Genomic DNA, 23,470 nt, shown 5'->3' with positions numbered 1-23,470 from the left:
CCTTGACAGCACTGTTTAAACAGCACCTGGAATCTTCAACATCCTGCCCTTAAGGAACCTGCTTTAAAGCGGAGTTTTCTTTCCCCATTGTAGCTTTATGTCTATTCTATTCATCCTTCTGCTGTGGTTTACTTTTCTCACTCTTATGGGGAACCTGCAAAACAGCTGCCTCTCTGACACCCCAGACTTCTTCACAGGGAGACAGTCAAGGAAATGTTGACATGCCTTGGGAATTAATGGTCCATCTCTGTTCAGGAGGTATCAGGAGAGGTGCTTTAAGGATGCTGAGAGACCTGGCTTGAAGCAATGAAAAATTGATGTTACTGAGAGGAGAGAACTGCAGAGCAGCAACTGCAGGCAGAACTAGCATGGGTGGGGATGGGGGCTGGAGGAAGAGGAGAAGGTGGGGATGGCAGGCCTGGGCCTCCTTATAAATAGCAACTTGATTACCTTGACAGCCATAAGATAGGACATAGGGGCTGCAGAGAGGGGTGGTCCTGACAGGCAGTTTCTCTCCATGCAATGTACAATGTGCACCACATTGCACTTCCTCTTTGGTGTCAGAGGTAGTTAAAGGCCTATTATCTATGTGACTACCATGGACACCAGATGCATAAGAAATGATGCTAATCACTTCCCTACCTTGTTGTGAGCATCCATGGAGAGGATGTTGTGTTGAAACACTTGAAGCTGCACCAACATCCATTTTACTATTATCTTTGGTTCCTAGAAAAAACTAACTCCTTTTTTTCTCTATAAATTACCCAGCCTTAGGTATTCTGTTATAGCAACACTAAACAGACTAAATATCAAAGTCTAAACAGGAATTTTTTTCTTATTATGATTAAAAAACATATAACTTCTCTTGATAAGGCTGTCCCAGAGAAAAAAGAAAACAGTCTGAAAACACAGGAGAAAAAATGAATCCAGGGTTATTTTATAATTACATTTTAAGCTCATGCTCTCTACAAGGGTTGGGAAGAGGGGCCAGTTTGTATTACTACATGCAATAAATGTGTATGTATATTGTATATATTATTATATACAATAAAATTATATATAGTATATATATAACTTCATATATAAAAAATATATAATTTCATTTATAGAGCACACATATATATGAACTTTTTAGGTATGTTACACATACCTAAAGTTCAACACTTTAAAACAATTGTCACCTATCTAATGATCTCCATTGAGATTCCCTGAATTGCAGAGTTAAAAAGATGTAGCTGTTGGTATCATTTTCAGATAAGAAGGGTAGGACGAGGGAGCATCTGCAGGTGAGTTTTTGTGGACGGAGAGGTATAAGGTGTTTTGGAAGTCTCTGTGAGGGGCAGAGCGAGCTCCCCGTGTCTCCCCTCCTCCACTAATTTAGGGCTTCCATATAATACATAAAAATCCATTTGTAATCTATTTTTGGTTATTATTCTAGGGTAACTGGAATGATGAGTTACTGTTCTGTGACATGTCATTTTGAAGAATACTATTGCCTTTCTTCTCATTCAGAGTTAACAGGAATTCTAGGATGGGAAATTTACTTTGATGAACTCAGCTGAAGCACTGATAACTCCCCAGAGCTGTGGTTCTCAGTCAGGGACTATTTCTGTTTCCAGGGAACATTTGGCAATATATTGGGACATTTTTTTGGTTGTCACAGTTAGGGCAGAGATATCACTGACATACAGTGGGTTGAGGCCAAGAGTGCTGCCAAACATCCTACAATGCAAAGCATAGTCCCCCCTGCCAAAGACTTATCTGACCCCAAATGTAATGTTGTCAGGGTCGATGAACCCTGCACAAGAGCAAATCATCAGTCTTTCAAACCAGCCCCTCTTCCCAACCCTTGTAGGGAACATGAGCTTAAAGGGTAACTTTCAAACATTCCTGGATTCATTTTTTCTCCTGCATTTTCAGATTGTTTTCTTTTTTTCTCTGGGACAGTCTCATCAGGAGAAGTTACATGTTTTCTAGTCATAATAAGAAAAAGCATTCCTGTTTAGACTTTGATGGTTAGTCCATTTAGTGTTGCCATAACAGAACGCTTAAGGCTGGGTAATTTGTAGAGAAAAAAAGGTTTACTTGGTTCATGATTCTGATGGCTGGAAAGTCCAAGATTGGACATCTGCATCTGGTAAGGGCCTCAGGCTGCCTCCACTCATGGTGGAAGGTGAAAGGGAGCAAGTGTTTGCAAAGATCACATGGCGAGAGAGGAAGCAATGGAGAGAAGGTGATATGGTTTGGATGTGTATTCCTGCCCAAATCTCATATTGATACATAATCCCCAGTGTTGGAGGTGGGGCCTGGTGGGAGGTGATTGGATTATGACATGGCTTTCTCATGAATGATTTAGTGCCATCCCCCTAGATACTGTCCTTGTGATAGTGAGTGAAGTCTCATGAGATCTGGGCATTTAAAAGTGTGTAGCACCTTCCCTACTCTCTCTCTCCTGCTCTGCCTTTCACCTTCTGCCATGATTGTAAGTTTCCTGAAGTCTCCACAGAAGCCAAGCAGATCCCAGCACCATGCTTCCTGTACAGCCTGAAGAACCATGAGCCAATTAAACCTCTTTTCTTTATAAATTACCCAGTCTCAGGTATTTTTTTATAGCAATGTGAGAATGGACTAATACAGGGTGGGAGGTGCCAGGTTCTTTTTAACAACTGGCTGTCTGCCAAGAAGTAATAGAGCTAGAGTGTAACTCACTCACCCTTGAGGGAGGGCATTAATCTGTTCATGATGGATTCACCCCCATGACACAAATTCCTCCCACTAGGCCTGACATCACCATATCGGGGATCAAATTCAATGTAAGTTTTGGGGGGCAGAAATAAGCCATATCTAAACCATAGCAGATACTTTTAATCCTTATTTCTTTTTCACCTTTTGCTTTGTTTTACCATCAAACTAGCAAAAGAGCCATGCACAGGCAGTCCATAGAATCCAGGTCACACAGGGGTATGAACAGCAAGGCCTCCTGGGTGCCTCCTTTGTCCTCACAGAAATCTTCTTGAGGTCCCTGCAGGCCTGTTGCAGGGAGGAATCCCCTGGGGTGTGGCCTCCTTTTTAAGACACTTGAACTTTGATGACTTGAAAGTTAACCTAAAGAAGCCGGGCACAGTGGCTCACCCCTGTAATCCCAGTGCTTTGAGATGCCGAGGTGGGCGGATCACCTGAGTTCAGGAGTTTGAGACCAACCTGGCCAACATGCCAAAACCTTGTCTCTATTAAAACTACAAACAATTAATGGGGCGTGGTGGTGGGCACCTACAATCCCAGCTACTGGGGAGGCTGAGGCAAAAGAATCACTTGAACCTGGGAGGCGGAAGTTGCAGTGAGCCAAGATTGTGCCACTGTACTCCAGCCTGGGTGACAGAGCAAAAACTCCATCTCAAAAAAGAAAGAAAGAAAGAAAGAAAGAAAAAAAAAAGGCTGGATGCGGTGGCTCACACCTGTAATCCCAGCACTTTGGGAGGCTGAGGTGGGTGGATCAGAAGTTCAGCAGCTCATGACCATCCTGGCCAACATGGTGAAACCCCGTCTCTACTAAAAATACAAAAATTAGCTGGGCATGGTGGCGCGTGCTACTCGGGAGGGTGAGGCACGAGAATCGCTTGAACCCAGGAGGTGGAGATTGCAGTGAGCCAAGATCACACCACTGCACTCCAGCCTGGTGACAGAAGGAGACTCCATCTCAAAAAAAAAAAAAAAGAAGAAATAAAGTTAACCAAAAGCAAAAGCAAATAGTAGGAGACATTCAGCTTTTGTTTGAGTGCTCCCCTGGGTGAAGGGATGCCTTGCTTCATCAAAATATCTAGACTCAGAAATTAAAATGTCTTCAAGGGCTCATAATAGGAGGAAGATTGATAAATTATACCGCTTAAAATGTCTTCCTTCACATTGTTCAGGGTTTGGTAAACTCCTCAAGACCTCAAGGCCTTGCTTATCTATAAGCTCTCCAGAGCTGGGGACTGGGGTGAGAGAAAGTGAGGTGTCTATTGTGTAAAATTTAAGAAGTAAGGAGGCACTTAGGGTGATGCAAGTCCAGGGTCAGTGTGGGCACCAGGCACCTCTCTTGCTTCATCTGAGTACTGATTTTGAGGCTCTCCAAACTTTAAGAGGAGCCAGAGCTGCCTTCTATCACTGGAAAGGACACAGGAGGGTACAAAAGGCTTGGAAGACATTCCCAGGGCCATGAGTAATCTTTTTCTTCTTTTTTTTTGAGACCGAATCTCACTCTGTTGCTCAGGCTGGAATGCAGTGGCGTGATCTTGGCTCACTGCAACCTCTGCCTCCCAGGTTCAAGCGATTTTCGAGCCTCAGCCTCCTGAGTAGCTGGGATTACAGGCATGTGCCACCACACCAGGCTAATTTTTCTTTTTCTTTTTTTTTTTTTTTGTACTTTTAGTTGTGATGGGGTTTTACCATGTTGGCCAGGCTGGTTTTGAACTCCTGACCTCAGGTGATCTGCCTGCCTCAGCCTCCCAAAGTGCTGGGATTACAGGCATGAGCCACCGCGCTTGGCCACCATGAGTAATCTTGAACCACATTTTGTCTAGCTTTGGAGATAAACCCTTACTGGGTCTCTTGGTCTCAAAGTTTCCCCTCAGCTCTGACACAGGCTGTTTGTAATTTAGGGTTATTGTACTTATTTCCCATGATGTCTGTGTTATCTTTCCATTTCCAGATTGTTTATACTCTTCTTTCAGGCTCTCCAAGTAGTATTTCTCTTTTGGCCTTCTGAATCTTATGTTTCTCAGTTTGCTTGCCCCTTTTTCAAGGCAATTGCCAATGTGGTCATCCTTTTTTTTTTTTTCCTTGCACTTAATAATTTCTAACTTACTATTTGTGGTAGGTTGAATAATATGTCAATCAAAGGTATCCATGTCCTAATCCCTGGAACCTCTTGATTTTACCGTATAAAGCAAAATAATTTTTTTGCAGATAGGATTAGGTTAAGAATCTTGAGATGGAGAGATTATTTTAAATTATCTGGATGAGCCCTAAGTGTAATCACAAGTGTCCTTATAAAAAGGAGGAAGAGGGAGATTTCATTATGAAAGTAGGAGATGGGACACAGAAGCAAGAGCTTGGAATAATTCAAGAAAGGGGCCATGAACCAAGGAATGCAGGCAGCCTCCAGAAGTTAAAAAAAAGCAAGGAAACGGATTCTTTTCTAGAGCCTCTAGAAGAAACCAGCCCTGCCAACACCTTGACTTTAGCCCAGTGAAACTGATTTTGGATTTCTGAACTCTGGAAATGTAAAACCCTAAATTATTGTTATTTAAAGCTACTGAGTTTGTGGTAATATGCTACGCCAACAATAGGAAACTAATATAATATCTTTATGTCACAGTAAGTAGTGCAAACACATTTCTAGACTATATACTCCATGAAGGAGGCAGCATCACCTGGAGTTAACAGTACTGGCTCTGGAGCAGTCAAACCTGGGTGTAAATCCTGGCTGATCCCTGTAGTAGACATTTGTCCGTCTCTGTCCACCCAGGCTTTTGAACTTTCTTCCTGTATGAGGCAGAATGTGTTAGTTGCCTTCCTACTGTTCACTCCTCATTTTCCATTACTAACGGCATCCTAATTTGTACAGAGTGATATATTTCACCATCTTAGTAATAATCAAATTTTAGTCTGGGCACCGTGGCTCATGCCACGTAGCTTAAACTCCAGCACTTTGGGAGGTCAAGGCGGGAGGATCGCTTAAGCCCAGGAGTTCAAGACCAGCCTCGGCAATGTAGTGAGACCCCATCTCAAAAAAAAAAAATCCTGTTTTTAAAAACAAAAAAATAAAAAAATATATTTTACAGTCTTCCTTGAAATCACAAGCAGCCACTGAAATAGTTCTTGCTAAGTGTTCATTTCTGGGAGAGACTTCAGAGGGGGCCTAAAAAGGGGTTAATTTGACTGGCATGCACCTTTGTCCTTTGACTTATCCTTCCTTCACAGAATGCCACACGCTAAGGATGGTGGTGTGGAAAGGAAGATATATCTTGGGTCGCTAAAGGAATTGTGAGGATGATCTTCTAGCTCTGGACTGTATCCTCAGACTTCTTGCTTTGCGAAAAGAATAAGGGCCTAGTTTGGTTAAGCCACTGGTTTTCGTGTTCTCTGTTATGTTAACCTTATAATCCATTATTTGTTTCACTGTAGTGGAACTTACCAATTTCTATTTTTGATTCTAGTATTCTAGTACATTGTACATGTATCTGTCAACAGATTCTAAACTCCCTGAAGGAGACAAATTACCAGTGGACAAGAACACAGCCTCTGGAGTCCAATAGGCCTGGTGTATTCATTAGGGTAAGTGGTGCTAGGTGCTGTAACAGATAAACCTCAAATTATTTGTGACTTCACACAATATAACCTTATTTCTTCACTCATATGAAGTCGTTTTTAGTACACATTGCCATTTATGGACATAGGCTCTTACCTTCTCATGATTCTTTGCTGCTTAATCTGGCTAGAGTGGTTTCCTGATGTACACAGTTACAAACTCAGAGAGACAGAGCTACTTACTAGATTGAGCTATAAGAAACTGATGACATATGAACATAAATACTGTCTACAAAATGGCAGTTTCACATGATTAAACCTAACTTCACATGTGATTTTGAGCAAGGGACTCTCTAAATCCATTTCTTTAGCTATAAAATGGGGTACCAATACTCATTCCCTCCAAGGAGATTATAAAGATCAAATAAGAGGATGTATGCAAAGAACTTCGCACACAGGCTGACACAGAGTCAGTGACTCAAACAGGTTAGGTATGATTTACCCAATGCCTAGCACAGACTCTCTGGCACATACTAGCTATTCTTTAATTATATATATGCATGTATGTATGTATAAATTGAGATAGAATTCACATACCATAGGCTGGGTGCAGTGGTGCTGTAATCCCAGCACTTCGGGAGGCCAAGGCAGGCGGATCATGAGGTCAAGAGATTGAGACCATCCTGGCCAACATGGTGAAACCCCATCGCTACTAAAAATACAAAAATTAGCTGGGCATGGTGGTGTGCGCCTGTAGTCCTAGCTACTCGGGTGGCTGAGGCAGGAGAATCGCTTGAACCCGGGAGGCGGAGGCTGCAGTAAGCCGAGATCGCACCACTGCACTCCAGCCTAGCAACACAATAAGACTCCATCTCAAAAACAAAAACAAAAACAAAAACAAGTCACACACCATAAAATTCACCCTTTTAAAGTTACAATTCAGTGATTTTTAGTGTATTCACAAAGTTATATAGTCATCATCACTGATTCCAGAACGTTTTTATCACCACAATCAGAAACCTCATACCTGGCTGGGCGCAGTGGCTCACACCTTTGGGAGGCCAAGGCAGGCGGATCGCCTGAGGTCAGGAGTTGAGGTCAGGAGTTCGAGACCAGCCTGGCCTACATGGTGAAACCCTGTCTCTACTAAAAATACAAAAAATTAGCCGGGCATGGTGGCGCATGCCTGTAGTCCAAGCTACTCGGGAGGTTGAGGCAGGACAATCATTTGAACCCAGGAGGCAGAGGTTGCAGTGAGCCAAGATCAAGCCATTGCACTCCAGCCTGGGTGACAGAACAAGACTCTGTCTCACAATAAAAAAAAAAAAGAAACCTCATACCTGATAGCAAGACCCTGTCTCTATTTAAAAAAGAAAAAAGAAAAAAAAGAAAAAAGAAACCTCATACCCATTAGCGGTCACTTTACCTTTCGAATGAATCATCTTTGTTTCAAAATGGCTGGCATAGTACCTTGCTCTTCGAATTCGCTCTGTATTTATTGATTCTATTGGCATCTCCTGTAGAGTTGACAAAACATTTCTTGTTTATTCAACAACAATGGATAGTATGTCATTTAATTTGTCATTTAATATGTATGTGTGTGTATGTGTGCACACACACACAGCCCCCCCACATTTATGCTCAGGGAATCAGATTCTCCCACACCAAAATAATAAAATGACAAAAATAATAATAACAATAATATTGTTGATAACAATCCTGGTTGTGCATTTAAAAATGACAGAAGGAGGCTATTGTGATATGATGCCATGGGCTTTCCACCTCTGAGAGAATTCACAAGGGAGGCTGGAAAGAAGGGCTCCAGTTTCCACGTTCTCACATGCAATCACCTTCTTTCTCTCCCTGTTGGCAGTCACTGCAGCTCAGCTTGCTGAAAGAGAAGAAGCTGAGCCAGTGTCTAAGAGGGTGCCTCAAAAGTTCCTCGACTGTATTAATCTTTTGATTTTAGAACTTTTATAAATAGCACTCCTTTGAACACACACAAAGAAGGGCAAGTCAAAGTGAAAACAGCCCAGTTCTTCTTCTTAGCTAAGAATGCCTCCTTTCTATACCTATGAGATTAGACAGGATGCATCACTGGGGGACTTTGCTTGATTCTGTTCAGAGTCGCAGCTGTAAAAGCAGGTGCATTTTTTTTTGCCATTTGACATTCTTAAAGAAAAGTCATCCTGGAAAACAACCCAATTTAGTATTTGCATTACTCTGCATGGTTGATGGTTTCAAAAGATTAATGTTTATTTTGGGAACGGTTCATCGTTTTTATCTTTGAAACAGTCAACTTCTCTTTTACACCTGCTGTGGCTACGAGAGCACTGTGCTGGCTTGGGTCCTTCATTAAAAGTGTGAGCTGCTGTCAAGAAGGAGAAAGAAATACTGTGCACTTCACTGAAATATATTACCTTTTTTTTTTCTTTCTTTTTTCTTTTTTTTTTTTGAGACAGGGTCTCACTCTGTTGCCCAGGCTGGCCAGTGGAGCAATTACAGCTCACTGCAGCCTTGACCTCCTTGGCTCAAGTCATCCTCCCACCTCAGCCTCCCAAGTAGTTGGGACTACAAGCACATGCCACCATGGCCGGCTAATTTTTCTATTTTTTGTAGAGATGGGGGTTTCACTTTGTTGCTCAGGCTGGTCTCAAACTCCTGGGCTCAAGTGATCCACTCTCCTCTGCCTCCCAAAGTGCTGGGATTATAGGCATGAGCCACCATTCCCAGCCCTATTTCCATTATTTTAACTTCTAATGCCTGAAAATGAATAGATACAAGAAGAAACATTTAAATGGAGATGTAACTAATCCTATGGCAAAACATTAAAAAAAAAAGATTAAAATAAAACTTACTGACCAAACAAAGAAAGAAAAGTAGAAATTAAAATGTTTCACTATTGGGTTCAATGTACATTATTCGGGTGACAGGTACACTAAAAGCCCAGACTTCACCACTATACAATTCATCTGTGTAGCCAAAAACCACTGAACCCTTACAGCTATTGCATTTTTTTTTTTTTTTGAGACGGAGACTTGCTCTGTCGCCTAGGCTGGAGTGTAGTAGTGCGATGTCAGCTCACTGCAACCTCTGCCTCCCGGATTCAAGCAATTCTCCTGCCTCAGCCTCCCAAGTAGCTGGGATTACAGGCACACACCACCATGCCCGGCTAATTTTTATATTTTTTTAGTGGAGATGGGGTTTCACCATGTTGGCCAGGCTGGTCTCAAACTCCTGACCTTGTGATCCACCCACCTCAGCCTCCCAAAGTGCTGGGATTACAGCCATGAGATTACAGGCATGAGCCACTGCACCCGGCCAAAAAGTTTTTTAAAAACGTCTGGGGTGGGCCAGCCAACTGGTTACACAGTTGTCTGGGATCCCATGGAATATTTAACCTGACCTCTGATGGGAACAGGAAACTGAGACCCAGGGAGGTAAAATGACTTGCCCTCGCCCGTTATGGTCAATATCACTGTAGGTCTCTGGACCCAGCTCTTTAGCAACCTTTCCATGCCTCTATGCAGCTCCCCATGTATCAGTTCTCTGAGAGAATGCAGCTTGGGCATCTGTAACTCTTAGGTTGAATTCAGGCAGTTTACCACTTCTCCTTGGCTCATAATGTCTAGGACAGCCTTGAATAGGTTCAGAAATCATGTGGCAACAAAATCCCCCCTTGATATCGTGGTATATGGGTTATGTTTAGTATTTGCAAAGCAAACAACTGGGATCAAATTCCAGCACTGCTACTTAGCTGCTGTGTGACACTGGTATCTTTGTGTCCTAAGACTGTAATAAATTGTCACAAGCTTTGTAGTTTAAATCAACAGAAATTTGGCCAGGCGTGGTGGCTCATGCCTGTAATTCCAGCACTTTGGGAGGCTGAGGTAGGTGGATCACTCGAGGTCAGGAGTTTGAGACCAGCCTGGCCAACATGGTAAAACCCTGTCTCTACTAAAAATGCAAAAATTAGCCAAGTGTGGTGGCAGACGCCTGTAATCCCAGCTACTTGTGAGGCTGACAGGAGAACTGCTTGAACCTAGGAGGCAGAGATTGCAGTGAGGCGAGATCATGCCACTGCACTCCAGCCTGGGCGACAAGAACAAGACTCTGTCTCAAAAAATCAATCAATCAATCAACAGAAATTTATTATCTTAAAGTTCTGGAGGGTAGAAGTCGAAAATCAAGGCAACGGGAGGGCCATGCTCCTCCTGAAAGCTTTAGGGAAGAGTCCTCCCTTGCCTCTGCCTAGTTTCTGGTGCCTGCCCGCAATCCTTGGTGTTCCTCGGCTTGTAAGATGCATCCAAATGTCTTTCTGCTTTCTCTGGTAAAGACACAGGTCACTGTATTTGAAGCCCATCCTAATTTAGTATGACTTTGTCATAATGTGATTACATCTGCAAAGACCCTATTTTCAAATGTAGTCACAATCACAGGTACTAGGGTTAGGACTTGGGTAGATTTTTGGGGGAGGGATTACAATTCAACCTACTAACTCAGGTAACTCCCTTCACCAATCTGAGTACAGTTTCTTCCTTTCTATAATGGAATAAAACACCTCTCTCCCAGGCTTAATGTGAATACAATAAGATGACATGCATAAGTGCCCGGTATATAGGAGGTGCTCTGAAGATGCTGCCAACTCCCCCTTGGATTTCTTTGGTCCTAAAGTCAAGCTCAGTGATCGCACATAGTAGATAAGTTTGGCAGTTGATTGATTTTCTAAATCAGAAGTGTTAATGCCCAGTGGACTTTGCACCAAAGGACCCAGAGATCTGGTTATGCGTTCTCTAAGTGTCTTTTCACAAGGCAAGACTCTCCCAGTCCCTCTTGGAGAATCACTTTTGAGATACATTTACTAGTTCTACCTGCTTTCTCCTTAAATCACCATGGATAGCAGCATCCTTTCTGCACATCTAGGGTTCTGCTTGGATTTAGCATCAACACCTTGATAACATGTTATGAGGACAAAATCTCTGCTTTCTATGTGGAATTGACACAAAGATATTTACACTATTGAATTAAGGCTTCTAATTTGGCTTTATAGGTGAGCTCCTAGTCAGAATACTGAAGAATTAATAAAAATTACATAAATGACCTAAAGAAATCTGAATTCATATAGATTGTTTAAAATGGGCAAGTTTTATTAGAAAACTATCCTATTTAACAGCATCCCTGGTAAATAAGAAAACAAGCAAAAATTGCTGGGCACAGTGGCTCACGCCTGTAATCCCAGCACTTTGGGAGGCCAAGGCGGGCGGATCACCTGAGGTCAGGAGTTCGAGACCAGCCTGGCCAACATGGTGAAACCCCATCTCTACTAAAAATACAAAAAAAAAAAAAAAAAAAAAAAAAAAAATTAGCCAGGCGTGGTGGCAGGTGCCTGTAATCCCAGGTACTTGGGAGGCTGAGGCAGGAGAATCACTTGAACTGGGGAGGCAGAGGTTGCAGTGAGCCAAGATCACACTGCTGCATGCACTCCAGCATGGGCGACAGAGACAGACTCAGACTAAAAAAGAAAAACAAAACAAAACAAAAAACCACCAACCAACCAACCAAACCAAAGCAAACAAAACAAAAAATAGAAGACAGAAAAAAGAAAACTATCCTCCAGAATAACAGTTCGAATTCATAGAGGAAATATCTCATTTGAAAAAAAAGCTCCAGGTCTTTAGAGAAAATAAATTACTAATCTGATAATATATTTCAGCAGAATCTAATGTGGTAGATGTCTCTAGAAGTTTCTTTAAAGGAAAATTTAGAGCAAGGGCTAAAACAAGAAACAGCAGAAAACTAAACCAGCAGGGCATAAGAAAGCAGAATTGTTGAGGAATTTGCTTAACAATTATAACAGTTGAAGTTCTTTTAGCGAATAAATTAAAAACTCGTTGGAGAGAAATTATTTACCGATTTCTTTACCTTGCTACTTTCTTCTGTGTGTAGATCCCAGTTTTTCTTGTTGGATGCTATGTCCCGGACGGACTTAGTCAGATATACTTCTGCAAGAGTTTCCATTTTCAGTATTGTCCTATTCAGGGATATAAAGTCAACTGTGTCCTAGGTTCTGCCATGATAGAATACACTATTTAACTATTGAAGTCTAGGGCTTGATAATCTAGCAGAAGTCACCGAGGAACAAGAATGTCCATATAAGTGGTTACTAAAAAGTAGACCTTTTAAAACACTGAGATACCAGAATCAATACACCTGTCTTGGTTTGTTAATCATAGTTAAAATTTTGAAACCAAAAGCAATAAGCTGATCTTTCAAACAAGAAATACATTAACTGAAGACACAATGATGTGAAAAGACCACTGTGAAGTACCAGTGGTATGAAAAACTCAGGATGTGATTGAGCAGCATTGTAATCTTGACCCCGGGCTGCTAGTTTCTCTGAGAGTTCAGAGGTGAAGAGTCTGCATAACTATGCTAAACTGTAGTACTCTGAAGGTATTGCCAAATTAAATAATTTGGGTTTCTCAATGCAGGTATCACTCTCTCCTGTGATCTCTGGCTAAGCAGGGCTGTTGGCAGATCAAGTTCTTGTTTCAGTCGAGACCGTGATGGTATTTGATTGTCTATTCAGTCACTATACGTAACCCATTGGCTAATACATCTCATGCTATGCTTCCTGCGAGGGGTGTGATGGTCAACCAGCCAGCCTAGTGCTGGGCCCCAGCTAAGAGGTAGATACTTGGATTGGATTTTTCAAATTCTTTTTATTGACTATCACAAGCATAGCAACATAGTATGCATGTTAAGTATTGAGCACTCCAGAAAATTTAACACTTAAATAGACTGTCTTTGTAACACGTAACACATAACATGTGAAACCAGAACACATAAATGAACTATCCTCCATAGTAGTCTTCTTGGGACATTACATATTTGTTCAAACAGTGATCCCACATTTGCACTGAACATTTTTCTTTTTTGTATTTGTTACCAGGGCCAATTAGTAATCCATAAAAGGATATCATTTTTATAAATTTTTTAATTACTCATATTACTGATCATGGAACTTAGAAACCTTTTTGCTCTTTACAAATAGAAATTAACTGCAAAAGCTAAAGATTTCTTGTTGCTGGGAGCCTGTAAAAGACTATGCCTCAAGCTCTGACAGCCATTCTCAAAGAGGAATTCTAAAAGTTAACTTTGACCAATGTCAGAGTCATTACAATGTTTTTGCAGCCTCCAAGAAGATGACTTTTGAAGGAGAAAACACTCATTTGAATGTAAGTTACAGCATATTTACTAGAAAGTAATTACACTATTTTATAGCACATTAAATAAGTCAGGTATAGCTAGCAGGAGGAGTTGTGCTATTCACCTACTAAAGACGGTGTACATATATTTGCTATTACAAAATGCGTTCTTCTATAAAAGGTGACACTGCATTTCTAATGAAAGTTGGATCTAAGAATAGCTCTAGTACCAAGTTCAGAAAAGTCACCCTAGGGGAGAAATGCTTAGCAGTTTGTATTTAAATAACTTCCTTAAATATATTGCTGTTACTCATTGCATATGACTTTACATGTAATTCATGTAATTCATATTTATTTATAATTACTTGAGTGAGAAGGAGTATTAAACTTTTGGAATTACGTATTCTTAGCTTTTTTAATGTTGTACTATGAAAGTTAATTTTTGACAGTAGATAAAATACAAGGGTCTGTAGCAACTTGTTTGGTGGAAGAAAATTTTAGCGCATGGGTCATAGCGCTGCTATGGGGAGCAAGTTCAGTCCTTCCTTTTCTCCTCTCATCCATATTAAATTGCCCACTTTGGTCTCCAGATGACCAGCATTACCACTATAACTGCTGACAGAGGAATTTCACTTTGTTTGTTTTTGACTGCCGTTGTTGGCTTTCTGATCTGGGATTATGTCTCATTGAAGCCAAGCCTACATAACACCAGGTGAACACTGTTGCTGGTTTCTTCCTCTCTGTCTCTAGGCCTAACACTCCAGAGTTTAGCAGGGCAGGAAAGGGAGAAGGAAAATTATTTTTCCCAGCTTCTTCAAAGCCTGTGAAGCAAGGATTTTTTTTTTTTTTTAAGACAGAGTCTTGCTCTGTCACCCAGGCTGGAGTGCAGTGGTGTGATCTCAGCTCACAGCAACTTCACCCTCTGAGGTTCAGGGGATTCTCCTGCCTCAGCCTCCCAGATAGCTGGGATTACAGGCATGTGCCACCACACCCAGCTAATTTTTGTATTTTTTAGTAGAGATGGGTTTTTGCCGTGTTGACCAGGCTGGTCTTGAACTCCTGGCCTCAAGTGATCCACCTGCCTCAGCCTCCCAAAGTGCTGGGATTACAGGTGTGAGCCACCGAGCCCCACCCACAGGGCTTTTTATGCCTTAACTTTTTCTCACATCACTGCATCTGATGGATATAACTCACACCCTACAAAGAGTAGGTGCTCCCTGTGTCTCCTCTTGGGGAGAGTGTATATTGCCCGTCTTAGTCTGCTGTAACAGAAATAACATAGACTGGGTGGCTTAAACAACACTTATTTTATTCAATTGTGGAGGCTGAGAAGTCCAAGATCAAGGTGCCTGCATATCTAGTGAGGGCCCACTTTCTGGTTTGCAGATGACTGCCTTCTTGTTGTATCTTTACATGGCAGAGAACAGAGACAGAATAATTAAGCTCTCTCTTGTCTCTTCTCATAAGAGCATGAATCTATTTATGAGGGTTCCACCCTTATGACTAAGTATGCCCCAAAGTCCCCACCTATAATACCACCCCACTGGGATTAAGGGTTCAACATATGAATCTGGGGGAAAACACAAGCATTCAATCCATAACAACCCTCTTACCTTGTACTGTCTCCCTTCCCAGTTCTTCAGACTCACTAAACTGGAGGATGCCCAGGTTTCTGCTTTATTTGTTTTCTCTTTTGCATGTATGATCCACATGGCCCCATCCTAGGTGTTCCTAAAACCTCTAGACATCCAGAGCCACCATATCTTTTAATATCCAAATTGAATGGTTGGTGCTACCATTCCATGTGCCGTGGGACCTCCAGAATTCTTAAGTTTTCCCAAAATAACCTGGAAGGAGTTATGTTCTCCTAGTCATTCACGCTGTGATCTGCTTTCCTGCTTTAGCCTGGAGGTTAAACCAGAGGCGGCTGACCTCCCTAGGTGCCTCCCTAGGTGCCCACCACATCCCTGGCACATAAGCCTATTCCTCTCCCTTTCTTTCTTGTTTCCTCTTCTTTGTATATTACTGGTATGTCTCTTGTGCTACAAACTCAGGCTCTCAGGAAATGTGACTTTCTTCATTTTCTTATGATTGTGTTTAATGATCACCATTTCACCTAGTGGTAAAAGCTTAATCGTGGCCAATTTCAGGTCAAACTCATAATTTCTCCCTTTCCCCCTTTCTCTCCTAAATTCTGGACAGAGGTGGGGTAGGATTACATGGTGTCAGAGCACTAAGGGTAGTGGTAGAGTCTGGCCCATTTTCCCCATCTGTCCATGACAGCCGCATTAGTCTGTTCTCGCATTGCTATAAAGATTTACCTGAGACTGGGCAATTTATAAAGAAAAGAGGTTTAATTAGTTCATGGTTCCACAGGCCGTGCAGGAAGCATGGCTGGAGAGGCCTCAGGAAACTTACAATCATGGTTGAAGGAGAAGGGGAAGCAGGCACATCCTACATTGCTGGAGCAGCAGGAAGAGAGACAAGGGGGAGGAGCTACACACTGTTTTTTTTTTGTTTGTTTGTTTTGTTTTTTAGATGGAGTCTCGCTCTGTCGCCAGGCTGGAGTGCAGTGGCATGATCTCGGCTCACTGCAACCTCCGACTCCCTGGTTCAAGTGATTCTCCTGCCTCAGCCTCCCAAGTAGCTGGGATTACAGGCATGTGCCACCATTCCCAGCTAATTTTTGTAGTTTTAGTAGAGACAGGGTTTCACCATGTTGGCGAGAATGGTCTCGATCTCCTGACCTCGTGATCCACCCTCCTTAGCCTCCCAAAGTGTTGGGATTACAGGCATGAGCCACTGTGCCCGGCCGGTGCTACACACTTCTAAACAACCAGATCTCGTGAGAATTCACTCACTATCACGAGAACAGCAAGAGGGAGATCTGCCCCCAGGATCCAATCACTTCCCACCAGCCCCCTCCTCCAACATTGGGGATTACAACTCGACATGAGATTTGGGCAGGGACACAGATGGAGACCGTATCATTGGCCTTTGCTTAACAGTTCATCTTGTCTGATTCTTGATCCTTCTCACTTCTTCACACTGGTATTTGTTGAGATGTCCTTTGTTACAGCACTCTATGCAATTTGAGGGTGGTGAGATTTCCTCTTCCTCACTGCAAGTCCTCCCCAGGTCTGCTGGCTGTCACTGACACATCTGTGCCACTCTTGGCCAAAGAGAAAGACATTCCCCTGAATGCTGCAGTACCCTGGGGCATCTCTGAACTCGGTGAGGAAGCCTGAGGTCGGCCATCCTGACACACCACACAGATATCTCTACCCCAACTCTGTGGTGGAGGGAGGGGCGCTTGGGTTGCAGAGGAGCTCGGAGAGCTCGGCTGCCTGGAAAGCAAGGCACCAGTTTGCTTTGCTCTCTCAGATCCCTAAGCCCTCTGGGGATTTGATGCTTCCTTCCTTCCCCAGGGCTGGTGTGGGGACAGACAGCAGAACTACTTCTCTACTCCTTAGACACTGAAGAGGGGCCTCATCTCCTTTCTCTTCTGACTCCTCCCTTTCACAGTTGCAATAATCTCTACAGGCGAGTGGGGTGGGCTAAAAGGAACTATTTTTGTTTGTTTGTTTTTGAGACAGGGTCTCAAAAACACCCAGGCTGTCACCCAGGCTGGAATGAATGCAGTGGCGCACTCATGGCTCACTGCAGCCTTGACCTCCCAGGCTCAAGCGATCCTCCTGCCTCAGCCTCCTGAGTGGCTGAGACTACAGGAACTTACCACTACACCCAGCTAATTTTTTTCTTTTTCTTTTTCTTTTTTTTTTTTGAGATGGAGTCTGTCTCTGTCACCAGGCTGGAGTGTGGTGGCATGATCTTGACTCACTGCAACCTCTGCCTCCTGGGTTCAAGCGATTCTCCTGCCTCAGCCTCCTGAGTAGCTGGGACTACAGGCACGCACCATCACGCCCAGCTAATTTTTGTATTTTTAGTAGAGACGGGGTTTCACCATGTTGGCCAGGATGGTCTCGATCTCCTGACCTCGTGATCCACTCACCTCGACCTCCCAAAGTGCTGGGATTACAGGTGTGAGCCACTGTGCCTGGCCCATTTTTTTGTATTTTTTGTAGAGACAGGGTCTCACTATGTTGTCCAGGCTGGTCTGCAACTCCTGGGCTCCAGTGATCCACCCACCTCGGCCTCCCAAATTGCTGGGATTACAGGCAGGATCCACAGCACCCAGCCAGAAAAAAACTTTAATAGCATATTACCTTAAATCGGTAATTTATGCCTGGAATCCTAATAGTTTAAAAAAGTCAAAAGCCAAGAATCTGGTCTGTGTGTTCTGGTCTAACATCCTTCTTCTAGTCAAATGCTGTAGCTGAGAAAACGGGGGATGGGGAAAGAGTGAAGGTCAGAAAGCAGGAAGTGCTAGTAACAAAAGCCACATTGGGTAAGATTTCAAAATAATATCCTGATACTTGAATAAGCCTTTTTCGGAAGCTTTGAAAGAAGCGAGTAACGGAGGGTGTCGACAGCATAAGGCCTTGGAGGGAACCGCATTAACAGTCCCGTGCCATACTCCAGGCCTCCAGGAACTTCTTCCTGGCAGTCTCCTCCTCAAGCTCTGTCCCTTTCATAGTTTGTGAACTATTTCCCTTCTCAGCCCTACTTCCCAGTCTACCTCCCTTTCTGGGACACCTACAGATTCTCCAAATTCAGCACATTCCTTTTTGTGCCACCCTCTTCTTCCAGACCAAGGCTTGGAGTGGAAAGTGGGAGTTCTTTCACTTTTAAAGATGCCCTCTAGGAATTTGCCTATAAAAGGAGCTATTCCCCACCCTACAATGTACAAATGCATGTGAATTACACCTCCTTCCCATTCTATTATTTGAAAGCAACTGCTGTCTTATTTTTTTTTTTTTTGAGACGGAGTTTCGCTCTTGTTGCCTAGGCTGGAGTGCAATGGGTGTGATCTAGGCTCAGTGCAGCCTCAGCTCACTGCAACCTCTGCCTCCTGGGTTCAAGCGATTCTCCTTGCCTCAGTCTCCCGAGTAGCTGACATTACAGGTGCCTGCTACCACGCCCGGCTAATTTTTTGTATTTTTAGTAGAGACAGGGTTTCATCAGGTTTGCAGGCTGGTCTCAAACCCCTAACCTCAGGTGATCCACCCGCCTCAGCCTCCCAAAATGCTGGGATTACAGGCATAAGCCACCACGCCTGGCCCCTATTTTGTTTAAAATAAGAAAATTTCCTTCCTCTTTCATCTATATAAAAAATTATTTTTGTTTATTTTCTTGGGTTATGTTTACCTTTTAAAAATGGGCAACGCTTAGGATCAAGGATTTTCGATTAGTTTTACAAAGTACCACACCCAGGAAAATTGAGCCAACAAATTTGCATGCAAAGTTTCAGGTCTCCCTACTTCTAAAAATGCATACCTCCTTAACAGCTCTCCACCTCCGACGCTTAGAGAACCGAAACCCAAACCTACAGCAGGCACACTGCCCAGTTCCCTCAGTGACACAGAAACTGAATGAAAACTTGTTAAAGCAGGAAGGGTTGCAGATGGAGGGGATACCATGTTAATTTAAGTGTACGTGGTTTACCTTGAATATTAAGCATTTCTTTAGCTAGGTGTGGAGCTGCGCAGTGTCCCATGACAGTGCATAATGTCAGTGTTTCTTTTCTTTTTTTTTTTTTTGAGACGGAGTTTCACTCTGTCATCCAGGCTGGAGTGCAGTAGTACAATTTCAGCTCACTGCAACCTCCACTTCCCAGGTTCATATGATTCTCCTGTCTTACCCTGCTGAGTAGCTGGGCACACGCCACTACGCCCGCCTAATTTTTGTATTTTTAGTAGATACGGGGTTTCACCATATTTGTCAGGCTGGTCTCGAACTCCTGACCTCAGGTGATCCACCCACCTCGGCCTCCCAAAGTGCTCGGATTACAGGGGTGAGCCACCGCGCCTGATGTCAGTGTTTATTTTCATGGCTTCTTTTATTTCATTATGATCGAGAGTTTCACAACAAACTAAGGAATTAATTTGTATTTTTGTCAGCATTTAATCCTTTAAAAGTCAGGTAATTCTAGAAAGGGACGTGTGGGGGATGCTTTCACGTTTAGTGTTCAGACTTTGATTCCATCCGCTGTGTTCTTTGCGTCTCAACCCCATTACACATTCCGCTCCCAGCTTTAATGTTTGCAGGGAATATATAACTCTCTTCTCCTATAAGGGTGGGATGGGTGGGAACCACAGGTCTAACTGCTCCATATGTAGATCCAAACACTCCTCCCTTTCTGCAACCCACTGCCCTTCCTTAGCCTCTGTGGCATCTCCGATGTGCAATTCTGAGCTTCGACAGGATTCCATCCTCTACTTGTAAAATCCCATACCATTCCTCTACCTGAGGCAGGAAAATAGGGTCTGGAGGGAGAGAACATAAGGACAATTCACGCTTCAGCTATAACAGGAAATATCCTCTCCATAGGGCGTTAACTTTGGTTTCCTCGTCTATAAAATGGAGAGAACAGTCATTTCTGCTTTGGAACATGCTTGTTAGGATGAGTAATGTAAATTGCCTCCTGCAGCGTCTGACACGTAGTGGGTGCTTGATAAATCTTTGTTAATAGATATGCCTTTATATTGATTCTTAGCTGTAGGAAGTATTCATTCAAATACATATTCAAATAATCTTTTAGCTATATTCCTGCTTGTATATGGATTCCTCTTGCCTTCTGTGAACTCCCTTACATCTCCAGGACTTCAATACAGGAATAAGGAGTACTCCAAGGATTTCTTGCACTTTCTGGAATTAAACGCTGTGACTTTAGCTTCCTTCCTTTGGATTTTAGGAGGCAGAGGCATGTATTGAGGTGGGTGAAGTGGGGTAGGAAGACCATTTCTGGGAAAATGGGCCAGAGTATTGATCTTTTTCATTATGACCCCTTCGCTTCATTAGAGTAAACATTTATTGAACAAACGCAAAGCTTGGCGCTTGTCACTCATGTTTTATTGGCGTTTTCCTTTTTTTAAAATTTTTTTAAGCCATCTCCTACAGGAAGGATATTAGCTCTTTCATTCTCTCAAGGGTCAGATGTAATCTTCCAACATCTGACTTTCGCGTCACCCATTTAGGAAGAGACGCGGTCCCTTTAAGGCCCTGGAAAGGGTCTAAGTGTTGGTTTCTGTGGGGAGGCCACACCCCATCACGTGACCGCAGCCCCAGCGCGGCGGGGCCGGCGTCTCCTGGCTGCCGTCACTTCCGGTTCTCTGTCAGTCGCGAGCGAACGACCAAGAGGGTGTTCGACTGCTACAGCCGAGCGAAGCGTGAGTGCGCGGGACCCCCTACCCCTACTCCTCGGGGCCCCTACCCTCCCAGCCGGGCCGTGAGCTGCCTTCGGCCCTCCACTCCTCTCGCCGGCAATGGCCGCGGGAAATGGCGGCTCTGCCTTACCTCCCCCTTCCCCTCGGCGTCCCCGGCCCCCTTCTCCGTTTCTGACTCCACGCCTGACGCGCTGTGGGCCCTTACGCGGTAGACTCCTGTCCCCGGGGAGCCGAGTCGAGGCGGCGGGCGCTGCGGCCCGGGGCGGTATATTGAGGGCGGCCGGGGAGTGAGGAGTCGCGGGGAGAGGGTCGCGGCGTCCCCGGGACAATGCGGCGGCGGCGGCCTGCCTAGGTGGGGCGCGTGCGGTTACCTACTCTTCCCCCGCCCCTCGCCCTGAGCGGGGCGCTCTGGAGACTGGGAGAGCGGATGCGGGCGGGAGGGGGCCGGGGGAAGAACGGCTGATGTGCAGGGGGAGGGAACGCTTCGAGAGAAGAAAATGGCGCTTGGTGCAAATCCCGCCCCTTCCCACGCCGTCTTCTCCGCACTTCGCCGCCTCCCACGCCCCCTCCGACCAACCTGTCTCCCCTCGCCCGAGCGGCTGCTAGCCACGGGGTTCTAGCGGCTTGCTGGGGCCCCGCGACCCCTTCCCTGATCTTGTGCTTGTCACCTTCCTGTTATACCGAAGTCGTGTGCCCTTCAGTCCTGGTTCATTTTCACCTCGTTTTTTTCTGATCTTTCCCTCAATCAGCAAAGGCTGAAGATTTCGTTTCTCTTTTTAAAGTTGCGTTTTGTATAAATTCTACAATAGTGGTTTCAGTATCAGTTACTTGAATTACAAGCTGCTTCTCCCCCCACCCCCACATTGGAACAGGCTCATTAAGGTAAATATATATTTGTTAAAAGTTTAGAGGCTGGCTTTAGTTACCGTTACCTTTCTTCTCCAGTGGACTTCTTTGGGTTGAATACCATGTGGTTCTTTGAAAAATTCTTAGGCCCCCAGGCAGTTTTTGATAACAGACGGTAGTTATGATCGACAGTTTCAAAGTGAAAAATTATGTTCAATTTAATTACCTTTTTTAAAAATATCTTTTTGTTGTATTAATTAGCATAAAAAACTGAACTAAATTGATTTTAGAGATGAGGTTGCAAAATGGAGCAGAAACAGGAAAAACGGATAAAACGTGGTCATGAACATTGCTTTTCTCTTCTGAATTTACCCTTGAAGACATTACCAGTTAAAATCAGATTGAGCTTTTTGAATTTAATGGCTAGGTTTGGGGTGGCCCACTTCTTTTTCCTTGACCTCCTATTTTGGAACATATGCAATGTCAGTGCTAATGCAGGTTTCGTCTAGAGAGCTAGATTATTTATGATTTTTTTTTTTGAGGAGGAATTTTAAGTCTTTTTTTCTTGTATTAAACAAATACAGTGTGTGATGTGTTTATTAGGCCCTTTAACGCATACAGAAATTAATTTATGCCTAGTGTTCCATTATTGGAACGCTAAGCATGTGGGAGTTATTTATGTGCTACTGCTCAAGATCATCGCCAAGGTCTGCTTGCATAAATTCAAAAAATTGCAACCTCCGGCATAAATGGGTTAATAGGACCTAATCTCTTCTGAGATGGGGAGAGCAAAAGATATTTTGATAATCAGCGTTTTATGACCTGGTGTTATAAGTGCCTTGAATAGAGGTATCCACGTATCTTGGAATTCCTTGAAATTTGGGGCTTAGGCTTACTGATAGTTTGCTTTCTGCAAACTTGCACTCAGGCACTCAGTAAACACCCACTTGTAAGCAAGGCCCTAAGTTATCTATGTCTCTGGGGGGACCTGGGAAGTTACCAGCATGGTAGGAATTTGCTGGAAGGTTTTGCACCTCACATAAATGGGTTTTGCACCTCCCATAAATAGGTTCTTCAAATTTTAATTATGTTCCAGAGTAGAAAAATCTGTGTAAAATGTAATGAATTGCTGTGAATTGTGTAAGATTTTTTTTTTGAGATGGAGTCTTGCTTTGTTGCCCAGGCCAGAGTGCAATGATGTGACCTCGTGTCACTGCAACCTCTGCCTCCGGTGTTCAAGCGATTCTCCTGCCTCAGTCTCCCGAATTGCTGGGACTACAGGTGTGCCACCGTGCCCTGCTAATTTTTGTATTTTTAGTGGAGATAGGGTTTCACCATGTTGGCCAGGCTGGTCTCGAACTCCTGACCTCAGGTGATCCGCCTGCTTTGGCCTCCTAAAGTTTTGGGATGACAGGCGTGAACCATCATTCCCGGCCCGAATTGCGTATAATTTTGTGTACTCTTGAATTAGTACCTGTCGTTATTTTGGTGATATGGCCAAAAAGTCAAAATATGAATAAAATATTATGTAAAAATTAATTAGATGTCACATTTGCATAGTACAGCTAGTTCCCTGTTGTGTAAATGTTGGGGTCAGTTCCCCATAGTGAATAATTTTACGTTAGTTCCGATCTCATTGATGAGAAGTCTAAAGCAGTAATAGAATTACATTTCTTCTGGTTTTAATAGTAATTGTTGTCTGCTGCCTTCTTGCAGTTTACCCTACCCATAGTGTGTAATGCCATTGAAACGAAGTATAGAAAGATCCATTGGCCTGGAGAAAGGTTAGAGGTGTAGGAGTGTATGACATTTAGTTCATTGTTCTTACTGGGTTCAGCA

At 43.5% G+C, this 23,470-nt stretch overlaps 1 protein-coding gene across 3 annotated transcripts in view; it reads left to right on the top strand.

Moving 5' to 3' along the window:
• The window catches only part of SUB1 (SUB1 regulator of transcription), a 72,335-nt gene that overhangs the window by 33,017 nt on the left and 15,848 nt on the right, over nt 1-23,470 (top strand). Inside the window, exon 1 of one of the 3 annotated variants that reach the window (XM_003310757.6) lies at nt 20,642-20,788. The exons of 1 other annotated variant lie outside the window; for it this stretch is intronic. The gene's annotated coding sequence lies outside the window, so the exon portion shown is untranslated. Of the gene's footprint in view, nt 1-20,641; nt 21,668-23,470 lie in introns of those variants that run through there. One more of the 3 variants, XM_009449337.5, reaches the window with a different exon arrangement.

This window comes from Pan troglodytes, chromosome 4 (assembly GCF_028858775.2).
Source record: "Pan troglodytes isolate AG18354 chromosome 4, NHGRI_mPanTro3-v2.0_pri, whole genome shotgun sequence".
NCBI classification, from domain to species: domain Eukaryota; kingdom Metazoa; phylum Chordata; class Mammalia; order Primates; family Hominidae; genus Pan; species Pan troglodytes.
Note: the sequence above shows the minus strand (reverse complement) of the source record. Positions and strands in the feature narration are given on the sequence as shown.